General features: G+C 43.2%; 1 protein-coding gene across 4 annotated transcripts in view; it reads right to left on the bottom strand.

Annotated features, from left to right (window-relative positions):
• CDKL5 (cyclin dependent kinase like 5) overlaps positions 1-12122 on the bottom strand; it is a 209824-nt gene extending 197702 nt beyond the window's left edge. Inside the window, exon 1 of one of the 4 annotated variants that reach the window (XM_032286023.1) lies at positions 11996-12122. The gene's annotated coding sequence lies outside the window, so the exon portion shown is untranslated. The remainder of the gene's footprint in view (positions 1-11995) is intronic. The other 3 variants (XM_032286025.1, XM_032286022.1, XM_032286024.1) reach the window with 3 other exon arrangements.
• Positions 12123-13976: the final 1854 nt, after the last annotated feature.

The following is a 13976-nucleotide window of genomic DNA, read 5'->3' as shown; positions in this document are numbered from 1 at the left end:
CAGAGACCAATTTAATGTAAAAGATAAGGCCACAGAATGTGAACCAGATTTGAAAATGGTGCTCTTGATGAAGATTAGTATTCCTATACAATAGTAACAACATTTTCTAAAAACATTCTGGGTGCTCAAATGTGATTTCATAAAATATGAAGCATAAATGCTGAGAAATATTAAACTAGATCTAAGCCACTGTATTTGGAAGAACAAAAGTATAAAGCGGCCGGGCGCAGTGGCTCACGCCTGTAATCCCATCACTTTGGGAGGCCGAGGCGGGCAGATCACGAGGTCAAGAGATCGAGACCATCCTGGCCAACATGGTGAAACCTCGTCTCTACTAAAAATACAAAAATTAGCTGGGCGTGGTGGCGTACGCCTGTAGTCCAAGCTACTCAGGAGGCTGAGGCAGGAGAATTGCTTGAACCTGGGAGGCGAAGGTTGCAGTGAGCCGAGATCGCACCACTGCACTCCAGCCTGGCACCTGGTGACAGAGCGAGACTCTGTCTCCAAAAAAAAAAAAATAAAGCACATCTAATGAAACACTTTGTTAAAACATTAAATACCTTAAGCAGATTAAAGGTGTCTGGAGGGAAAAAAACAGCAAAGAATTTTAAGTTTAAATATGGAAGAGAGCTAAAGCTGTCAGAAAAAATATTCTTATTTCAGTTATAAATAGAAATGACATTCCTATATAAGGTTAACAGTGAGGGATAAAAGAAAAGGTACCTTTAGAAAATTAAAGGGAATGTCCACAAAAACAATGAAGAGTGCTGCAGACGACAATCAACCAAGAAAGGAGTTACAAAAATTTTAATGAAATAAGGGAAGAATATTTTACCTTGCAGAGATTATGACCTTTCTGGTAAATTACCAAGGTTCCATTGAGCTAAAATTCTTGGGTTTTGTAGCATTTCATTTCATGTCACACCCCTGCTTAAAATCTTCAACCGTTTCCCAGGAGACAAGTTCACAATCCCAGCAAATGGCCTACTAAGCCTTTTCAAGACCTAGCCCCTGCTGCCAACTTCTGCTTCACTGTCTGTTTCTCTATTTTCTGGTCATTTTAGATTTCTTTCAGTTCTGTTTTTTTCTTTTTTTTTGGAGACAGAGTCTCGTTCTGTCGCCCAGACTGGAATGCAGTGGCACGATCACGGCTCACTGAAGCCTCAAACTCCTAGGCTCAAGCAATCCTCTCAGCTTATTCTCTGGGAGTAGCTGGAACTACAAGCACATACCACCACACTCAGCTAATTTCGTGTTTTTGTAGAGATGGGGTTTTGCCATGCTGCCCAGGCTGGTCTCGAACTCCTGGGCTCAAGTGATCTGCCTGCCTCAGCCTCCCAAAGTGCTGGGATTACAAGCATGAGCCACCATGCCCGGCCCTCTTTCAGTTCTTTAAAAGGTTCTGTTTTTGCAAACCCCAGCTCTCCCACCTTGCCTCATCACATTTGCACCTTCAGTCTGGAAAACTTATTTCCTTAACTAAACCAGGTCCTTCTCATTCTTCAAGTCTCACTTAAATGCTACTTCCTCAGAGTGACCTTCCTATCTCTTCCCCAAGGACAGACTCTCCCAACCTTACCCTGTTACAACTGACCCTTGAACAACACAGGTTTGAACTGCATGGGTCTACTTATATCCAGATTTTTTTTCAATGTAAATTACACTGAGTATGTCTGCCTCTCCTGCCTCCTACCTTCTCCACCTCTTCCGCCTCTGCCCCTGCTGAGACAGCAAGACAACCCCTCCTCTTCCTCCTCAGCCTACTCAATGTGAAGACGATGAGCACCTTTATAATGATCCACTTCCTCTTAATGAATAGTAAATATCTTTTCTCTTCCTATGATTTTAATAACATTTTCTTCTCTGGCTTACTTTACTGTAGGAATATACAATATATTGCAACTAACATACAAAATAATGTGTTGATTGACTATATTACCAGTAAGGCTTCTGGTCAACAGTAGGCTATTTACTAGTTAAGTTTTTGGGGGGTCAAAAGTTATACTTGGATTTTTGACTGCATGAAGGTCAGCACCCCAACCCCTACGTTGTTCAAGAGTCAAGTACACACCCATAGTGTTCTGTAGTTCTCCTCTGCCTCCATCTCAAGACTAAATTCTTTGGCCACGCTTGGTGGCTCACACCTGTAATCCCAGCACTTTGGGAGGCTGAGGTGGGTGGATCCCTTGAGGTCAGGAGTTCAAAATCAGCCTGGCTAACGTGGTGAAACCCCGACTCTACTGAAAATACAAAAATTAGCCAGGTGTAGTAGCATGTGCCTGTAGTCCCAGCTACTCAGTAGGCTAAAGCACAAAAATCACTTGAACCCAGAAGGCGGAGGTGGTAGTTAGCTGAGATGGCACCACTGCACTCCAGCCTGGGTGACAGAGTAAGAATCTATCTCAAAAATTAATTAATTAATTAATTCTTTGAGGGCAGGGCCTACTTCCATTTTATTTATCACTCCATGTAGTCTCTAGCACAGTCTGGCACATAGTACATACTCATTTAGTAACATTTTTTAAATGAATGAAAGACAGATCCTCAGGGTGTAGGACAGATTGAGAAATAAATAATTGGTAAAGTATAAAATACCTTTTTGCACAAAATTATCTTTTGTCTATCCCAACTATTTTCAGTAAGTACAATTAAAATCAAACTTCTGCTTCTCATTTGCATCTTCTGCTAAACTTGAATTTAGTGGTAACATTAGGAATAATGATTACCAGCAATTAAAGTTAATACATCCCATAAGTGGCTGACAAACCTTGGTGGGGTGTGTGTCTGGGGGTATGGATAAATCCCAGGATATGTCACATCTTACCTGGCCTCTGGCAATCTTTGAAGGATTATACTCATCAGGAAATTAGTTTCTAAAATCAGTGCATGTCAGGGTAATCAGGTAAATCCAGGCCAGTGAATTGTTCTTCAACTATTACTTACCACCTTTTTCATCTGCCATAACTTCCTTATGAGACTGTTTATGTTTACTTTAATTATCAAAATACAATCTCATATTTCCAAGAACCTAATCTTTAAACACAATACAAAATCTTTTTCTTTTTTTTTTGAGACAGAGTCACTCTGGCACCGAGGCTGGAGTGCAATGGCATGGTCTCAGCTCACTGCTACCTCCGCCTCCTGGGTACAAGTGATTCTCCCACCTCAGCCTCCCGAGTAGTTGGGATTACAGGCACGTGCCACCATACTCAGCTAATTTTTGTATTTTTAGTAAAGACAGTGTTTCACTATGTTGGCCAGGCTGGTCTCGAACTCCTGACCTAATGATCTGCCTGCCTTGGCCTCCCAAAGTGCTAGAATTACAGGCGTGAGCCACCGCATCCAGTCTCTTTTTTTTTTTTTTTTTTTGAGACAAAGTCTCACTCTGTGGCCCAGGCTGGGGTACAGTGGCGTGATCTCGGCTCACTGCAACCTCTGCCTCCCAGATTCAAGGGATTCTCCTGCCTCAGCCTCCTGAGTAGCTAGGATACAGGTGCGCGCCACCACGCCCAGCTAATTTTTGTATTATTTGTAGAGACAGGGTTTCACCTTGTTGTCCAGGCTGGTCTCGAACTCTTGACCTCAAGTGATCTACCCACCTCGGACTACTAAAGTGCTGGGATTACACGCAAGAGTCACTTCACCTGGCCCATAACACAAAATTTAAAACTGATATCTAAAATTGCAACTTACCTAAAATAATGTAAGGCAATCTTTTTAAAAATATATATATTATTTTTACATGTTTTATTAACTTCCAAAAAACCAATGTTGTTCTTACTATCAAAATCCAGTTACAATGGCAGAAAGCACTTCATGTTACCATTTGATAAATGGTCAAAAAAAAAAAAGCAAGCCTATTTTGAACCAGTTATAATTGAATTGACAGTAAACTATTAATATCAGACCAGTGCTGTGTGTCTAACCTGTTTGCCATTAAAAATCCAGATACAACCTATCATACAAGGAGTTACTGATTTATCTGCCTGGTTCATATAAGGGTCACTTTCCATAGAGAAATGTTCAGCTAAAAGCAAAGAAAGTTAGATACAGTTTCCAAAACACTTTACTTCTAACCAAACCATTACATTCCTCTACTATAGGTACCCCAAAAAATAACACCCCTAAGCTATCCTATCAGCAGTGTCTGTCTACACAAGCAATATACTGAGCAGAGGCGGAAACCTGCACAAGTGGGGATCAGCCTGTGCTGATAAGACTTTCCGTTCCCAAGCTGGCCTTACTCCCCAGCCCATCCTAGAAGTAACTAAGAAGAAAATGATGCAGGCAGGAAAAGGCAGCTACAGTACCTTGCATGTTAAGCTGTTTCCAAATCCCATTACAATACAGTCTGAAGTAGACAAAGTGTCTGAATACCTGAATTTGATGAAGCCTGCTCTATGACATGCGCATTAGGTATGGATCTGTCAAGGGGGATTAGAAGTCCAAACAATAAAATGCACAATGTTATCAGCTTTAAATCAAGAAAACCAATTGTTTCCCTGTATGCTTACATTTGAAAGTAACTTCTTCTTGTACAATAATTACATTACTTTTACCTTCACTGCTTTTCCCTGCATTCCCAACATATCACCAAGAAAGTGGTATTTTATTTGCTGGTTTAAAAACAATCAAATGAAAATAAAATTTAAGCCATAAACACAAGGTAATTTATATCATTTACAGTTACGATCCTTTATATTCTGCTATGTATTATGTTTAGGCAAAAACTTTTGAAAATACAAAAAGCATTATGAAATAATGCGTGAGAAGTATTTATTTTTAATTTTGGTTTTTGTTGGTTTTTTTTGAGATAGAGTTTCACTCCCATTGCCCAGGCTGGAGTGCAGTGGTATGATCTTGGCTCATTGCAACCTCTCCCTCCCAGGCTCAAGCCAGCCTCCCACCTCAGCCTCCCAAGTAGCAGGGACTATAGGGGAACGCCACTGCACTCAGCTAATTTTTGTATTTTTTTGTAGAGATGGGGTTTTACCACGTTGGCCGGGCTGGTCTCGAACTTCTAAACTCAAGTGATCCGTCCGCCTCGGCCTCCCAAAATGCTGGGATTGTAGGCGTGAGCCACAATGCCTGGCCTCCAGAAGACATTTTCTTAAAGACATCTTTTAGGCCTGGCACAGTGGCTCAGGCCTATAATCCCAGCACTTTGAGAGACCAAGGTAGGGGAATGGCTTGAGCCCAGGAGTTCAAGACAAGCTTGAGCAAAACTATGAGGACCCATCTCTACAAAATACAAAAAAAATAGCCAGGCGTGGTGGCCTGTGCTTATAGTCCCAGCTATTCAGGAGGCTGAGGTGGGAGGATCACTTGAGCCTGGGGAGGTGGAGGCTGCAGTGAGCCATGATCACACCACTGCACTCCAGCCTGGTTGACAGAGTTGAGACCCCTGTCTCAAAACAAAAAAAGTCATCTTTTAAGATCTACATGATTTCATTTGTCAATGTCTGATGACAAAGAGATCTAGGTTGGCCAGGCACAGTAGCTCACACCTGTAATCCTAGCACTTTGGGAGGTTGAAGTGGGCAGATTGCTTGAGCCCAGGAGATTGAGACCAGCCTGAGCAACATGGTGAAACCCTGTCTCTACTAAAAATACAGAAATTAGCCAGGCCAGCTGGTTGCGGTGGCTCATGCCTGTAATCCTAGCACTTTGCGAGGCTGAGGCAGGCAGATCAGCTGAGGTCAGGGGTTTGAGATTAGTCTGGCCAACATGGTAAAACCCCGTCTCTACTAAAAATACAAAAAATTAGCCAGGCATGGTGGCACATGCCTGTAATTCCAGCTACTTAGGAGGTTGAGGCAAGAGAATCACTGGAACCCAGGAGGCAGAGGTTGCAGTGCGCTGAGATCAGGCCACTGCACTCCAGCCTGGGCAACAGAGTGAGACTCCATCTCAAAAAAAAAAAAAAACAAATAGCCAGGTGCAGTGGCACATGCCTGTAGTTCCAGCTACTCAAGAGACTGAGGTGGGAGGATTGCTTGAGCCTGGGAGATGGAGGCTGCAGTGAGGTAAGATCACAGCACTGCACTCCAGCCTGGGCAACAGAGTGAGACTCTTGTCTCAAAAAAAAAGAAAAGAGGTCTAGGTGAAGCAAGTAAATAAGGTTAAAAAAAAAACTCATTGACAGGAGAGAATTTTTGGGGGTGATGGAAATCTTCTGAAACTGGATTGTAATGATAGCTACACCAACCTCATAAATTCAGTTAAAAATAAATGAATGACATGCTAAAAAGGTGAGTTTTATGGTATGTAAAGTACACCTCCAAAAGAAATCAACAAAATTTGTGCACAGGTCCAATCTGTGTAGAAATATGGTCCTGCTTTGGCCAAGATTATTTCTGGTCCTGAAGCTCTACAGTATTCGTCAGGACTTTCTAACTTTAATAAGTAACAAAAGTGATTTTCATTGATTACAGGAAAAGATGTTAAGTACTCTTTTTTCCTAATATGGACTTCTAAGTGTTCTTTTAGGGAACAAAACTGTTTGATTCTCTTAATGATGAGTCTTGTTTTAAAAAAAAAAAATCATAGAAAGGCATGGTGGCTCACACCTGTAATCCCAACACTTTGGGAGGCCAAGGCAGGAGGATCACCTGAGGTCAGGAGTTGACCACCTGGCCAACATGGTGAAACCCCGTCTCTACTAAAAATACAAAAAAATTAGCCAGGCATGGTTGTAATCCCAGTTGTGTGTGCTTGTAATCCCAGCTACTCAGGAGGCTGAGACAAGAGAATCACTTGACCCCAGGAGGCAGAGGTTACAGTGAGCCGAGATCACACCACTGCACTCCAGCCTGGGCAACAGAGCAAGACTGTCTCAAAAAAAAAAAAAAAAAAAAAAAAAAAAAGATGTTTAATTAAAAAAAAATTTTAAATCACAAGAACCTTTACATAAAAGAAAGTTCTTCTTTCACGTAGAAAAAATTTCAGAGTCCAACCTCTGTATTAACACACAACAAGGGCCGGGCATGGCAGGCTCATGCCTGTAATCCTAGCACTTTAGGAGGCCGAGGTGGGTAGATTGCTTGGGCTCAGGAGTTCAAGACTAGCCCAGACAACACAGTGAAACCCCATCTCTACTAAAATACAAAAAAAATTAGGTGGGCGCGGCAGCATGTGCCTGTAAGCCCAGCTACTTGAGAGGCTGAGGCAGGAGAATAGCTTGAACCCAGGAGGCAGAGGTTGCAGTGAGCCGAGACTATGCCACTGCACTCCAGCCCGGGCAATAGAGCGAGACTCCATCTCAAAAAAAAACAACCACCACACAACAATAACATATCTCTGTAGACTTTACCTACAGATTTTACTTCACTGGTCTCAATTACATAAGAGGTGCCCATCTGCAAATTATAATGGCTGCCGTTTTACTTCAAGGGTATATCTAAGCCACAAAATTGAATTCAAGGAATATCTTCATAGCCTTTATTAGTGTAGCAAATTTAATCAAAGTCCATCAAAAGTTATAATGCAACATGCAGAAACATGAAATATCAAGTAGCTAATTAGAAACAGCAACCTCATTTTGAGCATAAATGATTATGTACAACCTTCATTTATGAAGAAACAGAACCTCTGATAGAAAAGTCTGACCCTCTGTTAGAAAGTCTGAACTTCCAACTCTCCTCTCCAGTAGTCCTGATCGATCTGAGTTAAGCCCCCTATGTGATTAAATGTCCAGCAGCCTTTCCAATGTAGCCTATGAACTCCAAGAAGCATATGTATACCTTCAGTACCACCCCAGGCATGATGTACAGTAGGAAATCAAAATACCCTAGGGGTGGGCCTGGCAGCGGCTCTTGCCTATAATCCTAGCACTTTGGGAGGCCAAGGCAGGAGGATCGCTTGACCCCAGGAGTTCAAGACTAGCCTGAGCAACATCATGAGACCCCACCTCTATTAAAAGAAAAATTGGCCTGGTATGGGAGCACGTGCCCGTAGGCCCCAGCTACTAGGGAGGCTGAGATGGGAGGATTGATTGAGTCTGCTAGGTTGAGGGTGGAGCAAGCTGTGATCATCCCACTGTACTCCAGCCTGGGCCAGAGTGAGACCTTGTGTCAAAAATAAATATGCTTGGAAAATCAATATCCTAAAGAGAAGCAGAAAGCATGGTTTTGAAGAGCACAGCTTCAAGTCAGACCAGTTTGGATGGCAATTTTGCTACTTCTGATGACTAGCTGGGTAATCTGAGCAAAGTACTTTATCTCTCTGAGCCCATCTGACATGTATACAAGAGGTAAGAAGACCTGCTTCTATAGAGATATTGTGAGAACACACATGCATTCATGCAAATCAATTACCTGTCACAGTATCTGGCATTCAGTAAGGCTCAATAAATGGAGTATTATAATTATTACAGACTGCCCAAAAGAGAGACCACACCCAAAACTTGACCCTGATTAGAATTATCTCAAACACAAATGTTTTTAAGAGCTTAATTCAAAGCATTGACAATCAATTTCAAATACCTGAATGGGGTAGGTCCTTTTAACCTAATAAATAACTTTCTGTTAATTCCCAAATCTGAAATGTTTAAATGCTATCAGTCTCTTTAGGTGGAAGGTCCTTACTCCTTACCCTCAGCTTTGACACCCACCGACAGAATTGCACCCAAGCTTATATCTTAGTACGAAGAAATGTACAAACTTGAATGAGAAATGAGGCCAGATCTTTAATTCAGTCATCCATGCACTGCTCTACACACATAAAAAAAATTCTAAAAACGATCAAAACCTAAAATCTGAACACTAAAATTGTGCATCACCAACAAAAGATTTCTAATGTTGTGCTTGAGATTGAAAGCAAATTAGAGAAACCTCCAAACAGAAAGTTTAAATGCAGTCTTTTAATTGCATTATTAAGTTGAAATGTAGTCCAACTGATGCCATCATCAGACGATAAAGAATCTGTGAGATTCTATCTTCCTCTTTACCAAGAAAATTGAAGTTGCCAAAAAAACACACTTTAAAATCCAAAATTATCCAATTCTAAGTTAATAGCTTTTTCTACTTAGAAAGCAACTTAATACTTCAAATTGTGCTATTCTTATACCAAAGTTAAGGGTTATCTAAAAGATTTCCCTCACGTTTTAGGTCTATGCATGTGAATTAATTTATTTCTAAATGCCTCATATTATTTGACATCAATTTATTACATGAAAAAGTCATATCCCCACACTAAATGCCAAAAACCAGGTACTGTGTTAGCATACCTTCTAATACGTAGAGGAAATGAAGATCACCAGCAGTTATCAAAACGGAAGGGGAGAGAATGGGAAATTTTAGCAGACATGTTGAAGAAAACCTATTTTCCTTGCTCTCTTTACAAATTTCTTACAGCCAGTTTCTCAGATAAAGCTAAATTTTCTTTTATAAAGTAAATGGAAATGAAAATCCTAATGAAAGGTTGACTTTCTGCAAGAGAAGCCACTGTAATTTCCAACAATGCAGCTATTGTTAAGAGTCTCTCATACATTTCTGGACACAGTGGTGAAACAGGCTAGGGGTGATACTTAAAGGAATTTCTCCACCTCTGTCTTTCAGTTTGTAATGCAACAATACTGTACCTTCAAAGTAGAAACACCATGTAAAATCTGGTTCCCGTTTTAACTGAAACTGCCTTAACCTCAAGCAGCATATTTGCAACCGAATACATCTGATTCGCAGTCAACCTTCTTTCTATTACCCATCTATGTGAGATGGCCCTGCAATTTGTTTCAATGGGAGACTTTCCTTTCAAAACCCCGTGGGACACAATAGATGCCACACTGATTTAAATAATTCCAAGAAAATTACAATATAAACAAAGGCAGACTTAGGGAACTTGCATAAGTAAAAATCAAAAACCTGAGAAAAAGGGGTAAAAAAAATACCAACCACAAGCCCCTAAATCATGAATAAATTTTAAGACTAAGCCAGAAAAAAAAGAATACTCTCTGGACAAAGAATTCTATTTCAAATTTAAAAATATATATATATCGGATTTTGTTTTTAAAATGTAGGCTTAGGAAATATGCTAAACAAGCAAAACTGGACTACTCAACTGTTTGATATATATACATATAGCAAATTAATCGCTGCATTGACTATGTTAAAAAGGCAAGGCAATTCAGAGATTTGATACCCTCTCCAATTGAGGAACCCCCAGCTACTCTGAAATGGCAGATTATTTAACACTCTTGGAATGGTTAACTTTTAGTATGCCTCTTTTGGAATTCTATTATTTAATACAGCCAAAAGGAATTTTTCCCTAATTAGGTTTCCTTGCACTTGTGAAATGCTCAGCATACAGTGCTGGCAGCATTAGTTCTACAGCTTCTCTATTCTGGCTCCTTCCCCCCTCACCCCCCCTCACCTCCCCCCCCCCCCCCCCCTCCCCCCCCCCCGAAAAAAAGATTTCCTTCCCAAATGTTCTCTTCTCTGCATTTGTCAACAGAAACACCTACTGGTGGTGTCAAACTGCTAAGACTGCTGCAGGCTTCCTTTTTCCTCGTTTCAGTGTCAACGCCAAAAATTGTCAATCCTAAAATAGTACTTTTAATAAAGAAATTAAAAGTCTTGCTAGGTACTCAACCTATCATATTCTCGAAAAGCAGCACGCCTTTAAAAAAAATCTACTATTAATGGACCCTAATAGGATTGTTAAATATAAGATCATACTATCCCCTTCAACACTAAAGATACAGTAACAAGTAAATGTCGCCTCTTCACATTTTGTGAACAAAACATTTTAAAACACTTAAAGGAAATAAAAACAAATTTACATCTAAGTGTCATTCACATGTAATTCCGAATAGCCTCGGTGAAGACGTCTTTTCTGTAAGAAAGAAACAAGCTGGAAATGTTCCAGCAGATGTTACCTAAAACGATAATCCTGTTCTATACACATCTGTCTCCTGTTTCAGACAAATGCTCTCAGACAAATTGTGTAATCTTTGACATTAACTATATAACCATTACGTTCAAACAAACCGAATTCAGATACACAGAAAGAAATCATTCGGTGTCAATACTTTCTAAAATCAGCTTAAATTCCAGTCAATTAAAATATATTGTGCTAACACAATACCGATCTGCAACTACTTAAATATCACAGCACTTGTCTAATCTCACTGTAGAGATACTAAGGTCAGGCTTTTCTTATTCAGGCATCTGTGCTTTAACACTCAAGTGAAGCGAAAAACAAAACCCTCAAGGAAAATCTGCCTTTACACTGAAATATGTTCAGGTTATTTTTTCCCCAACGTGGGCACAAAATGTGTCAATGCAAGGAGGACCTGTTCGTTCTGGTAGACGGTTCCAAACCTCAGAATCCGATTTCTATGAGGGTCCAAAGGGTATGAAGGTCTGAAAAAGGGCCATTCTGCTTCCCCCTACTATGCCAGTCGCGAACTTCACAGCATCGCCTGAAACTTGTTCCGGGGAGGTTGCGGAGCCGCGGGGCCGGCGGTGGGTCGCTCGCCCACCCTCGCGGGCAGCCAAGGTCAGAAGGGCCGGGGCCGCGACTGGCGGCCCCTGGCGAGTCTCGGGCTCCCTCCGAACTAGGGCAGGGGGTTCTGGCGCGCAGGCACCTCCTCGGCACCACCGGGAAGGGGCTTCCCTCGCCGCATGCCCCGGGGAGCTCTTGCCGCGGGAGCGGCGGGGTGGGGACGCCGCAGACCCGCCGCTGAGGGGAGCACCGCGGGGCGGCCTCGACCCGTCGCCCCTCTTTCACACCCTCTCGCCTCCCCACACCCCAAAATACAGCCCCAGCCCCTCGGGGGAAGCTCTTCCAGAAGCGCAAGAGAGCGCTGAGGAGGGGCTACTCCGGGCTGGGACGCCCTCACCGCGTCGCCCCGTTCCGGGGGGACCGGCGCCGCCGCCCCTTCTCTCGTCCGCCCGGGGAACCGGGTGGGTCCCCACTCTCGGGAGAAGCTGGGTGGACGCGGGGCCAATATGAAGGTAAGAAGGCTTGGCGGGCGGGTGGCGGCGCGACTACTCACCCTGCCGAGTCCCCCACTTCTAGCAGGGGACCCACAGCTCCTGAGGACGCCGTCTCCGCTTTACCTTCCCCAACAGCAGAGACAACTAACCGAAACCTCCGGCCCCGCCCTCTAACAGAAGCGAACGCGCAGCCTAAATTGCTAACTGCCCCGCCCCGGCCGGTCCGTTCGGACCAATGGGAACGGGCCTCAAGTTCCGCCCGATCCCGCCTTTACCCCCTCCTTCTGGTACGAGCCAATGAGGAGGGAGCGCTTGTCCGAGGTTTCGTGCTCGCGCCGCTCGTACTCGAGTCTCCGAAGCCGAAGAACGCTGGTTCCTTATACAAGCTCGCCTGCGCGCTCACGCGTGCGCCGCGCCTCCTGGCACGCCAGGTTTGGTTGCCCCGCCAAGCCCTAGCAACCTGGGCTGAAGAGGCTGAGAGGGGCGGGGCCCGAGCCTGGAGCTTCGCCGGTGGAAGCGCGGGGAAGGAGGGAGAGGGTCGACGGTGGTGGGGTGGGAAGATCGTGACTGAAGGGTGGCTGCGGGGGTAGGGGGTGGCGAGAAGGCCCCGGAATCCGCCTGTCACTGCGGAAAAAAGGGGAATCCTGCCTGCAGCACAGCTATCCTGCCCTCCCTCCGGAGGGACCCGTACGGAGGGCTGGGATGGGGGAAGTCGAGGAAGAGGGAAAGAGCACATTCGGGGCGGGAGCTAATAAAGGAAGGAGGATGGTTTATCTCTGTTGTTGGTAAAAATGATATCGAAGTCGACTGCTGCTGCTGCCCAACTGTTGCCGCTGCATATGCACACACACACACACACACATGCACATATGCACACACATAACACACACTCACACGTACACTCACTTATCCAGCAGCTTGGGATCCCTTGGCTGAGTTAGACGCAAAGACCTAGCCGCCTGAGGATTCCTTACACAGCAGCTGGGCGCGTGCAAAGAGCTGTTGCAGCAGTAGCAGCAGCAGCAGCAACGACCCATAGCTCCGCTTCGGTCCGATGCTCTGCTGCACAAGATCCCCCAGCTGGCATGAAAGCAATGAAGTCATCGCCCAACCAGTAGAAATGTAAAGATCTTAATACTGACTATGGGTCGGTTTTCCAAGGAGGATGAAGAGGTGATGAAATGGAAGGAGATAACATTTCCAGTGCTACTTTTAGAAAATAAAGAAAAATAATTTTTAAAAAAACATTGGGGACAAGTCTATGGAAAACTGCATAATAATTTTCACTTTAACAAGCAAAGCAGAAACATAGGGTCTCTTCTGGTTGTTAGGAAAAGGACGGAAAATAGGCAGTGTATGAGGTCATACCAGCCACCAAATTAGAAAGATGCAGTACTGTAATAGGAAATAGATATTTTGGATAAAATTCACTTCATCTATTCCTGTAGTGAATCTGGTAACAATATGTATCCATATGCTGGGTTTGGCCACTTGATACCAAGCCAATAGGGTCTTCTTTTTCATAACGGTGAATATTTGATGAGGAAATGAAAGTGGAAACATATTAGAAAATTTTACAGGTAGGAGCAATGAATTAGCAGAGAGGGAAAATGGAGTCAGAAGCAACAACAGAGGGCTTTGCAGAGTCTCCTGCCTCCCCCAGATGCAAAGTAACAGTGCTGTGACCTCAAGCTTCACCACGTGGATCCAGAGCTCCTGGGGCAATCCCTCCACGTTCATCCCTGTAAGGTAGAGCCTTTGTGCTAGGAATTTCAGCAGCATTACATTTGACTCAAATGAATCATTTTTTAAAATTTTTCTTTAGGCCTGGTGAACTGGAAGTAACAATTATCCATATAGATTCAGAAGATGGAGAAAAACCAATAACTGAACATTTGTTAATATAGGTCCAATTTAGTATTAAGTACTAATATTAGATGCCTTATAATGTCCCATCCCATATATACAAATACAACCTTCTGTTTAGGGAGACTTGCTTTGATCTGGTTTTGAGTAGTGGTAAAGGATTTCTTAATGTCA

Source organism: Sapajus apella, unplaced genomic scaffold, assembly GCF_009761245.1.
Source record: "Sapajus apella isolate SASKATOON/1434 unplaced genomic scaffold, GSC_monkey_1.0 scaffold17, whole genome shotgun sequence".
NCBI classification, from domain to species: Eukaryota; Metazoa; Chordata; class Mammalia; order Primates; family Cebidae; genus Sapajus; species Sapajus apella.
Note: the sequence above shows the minus strand (reverse complement) of the source record. Positions and strands in the feature narration are given on the sequence as shown.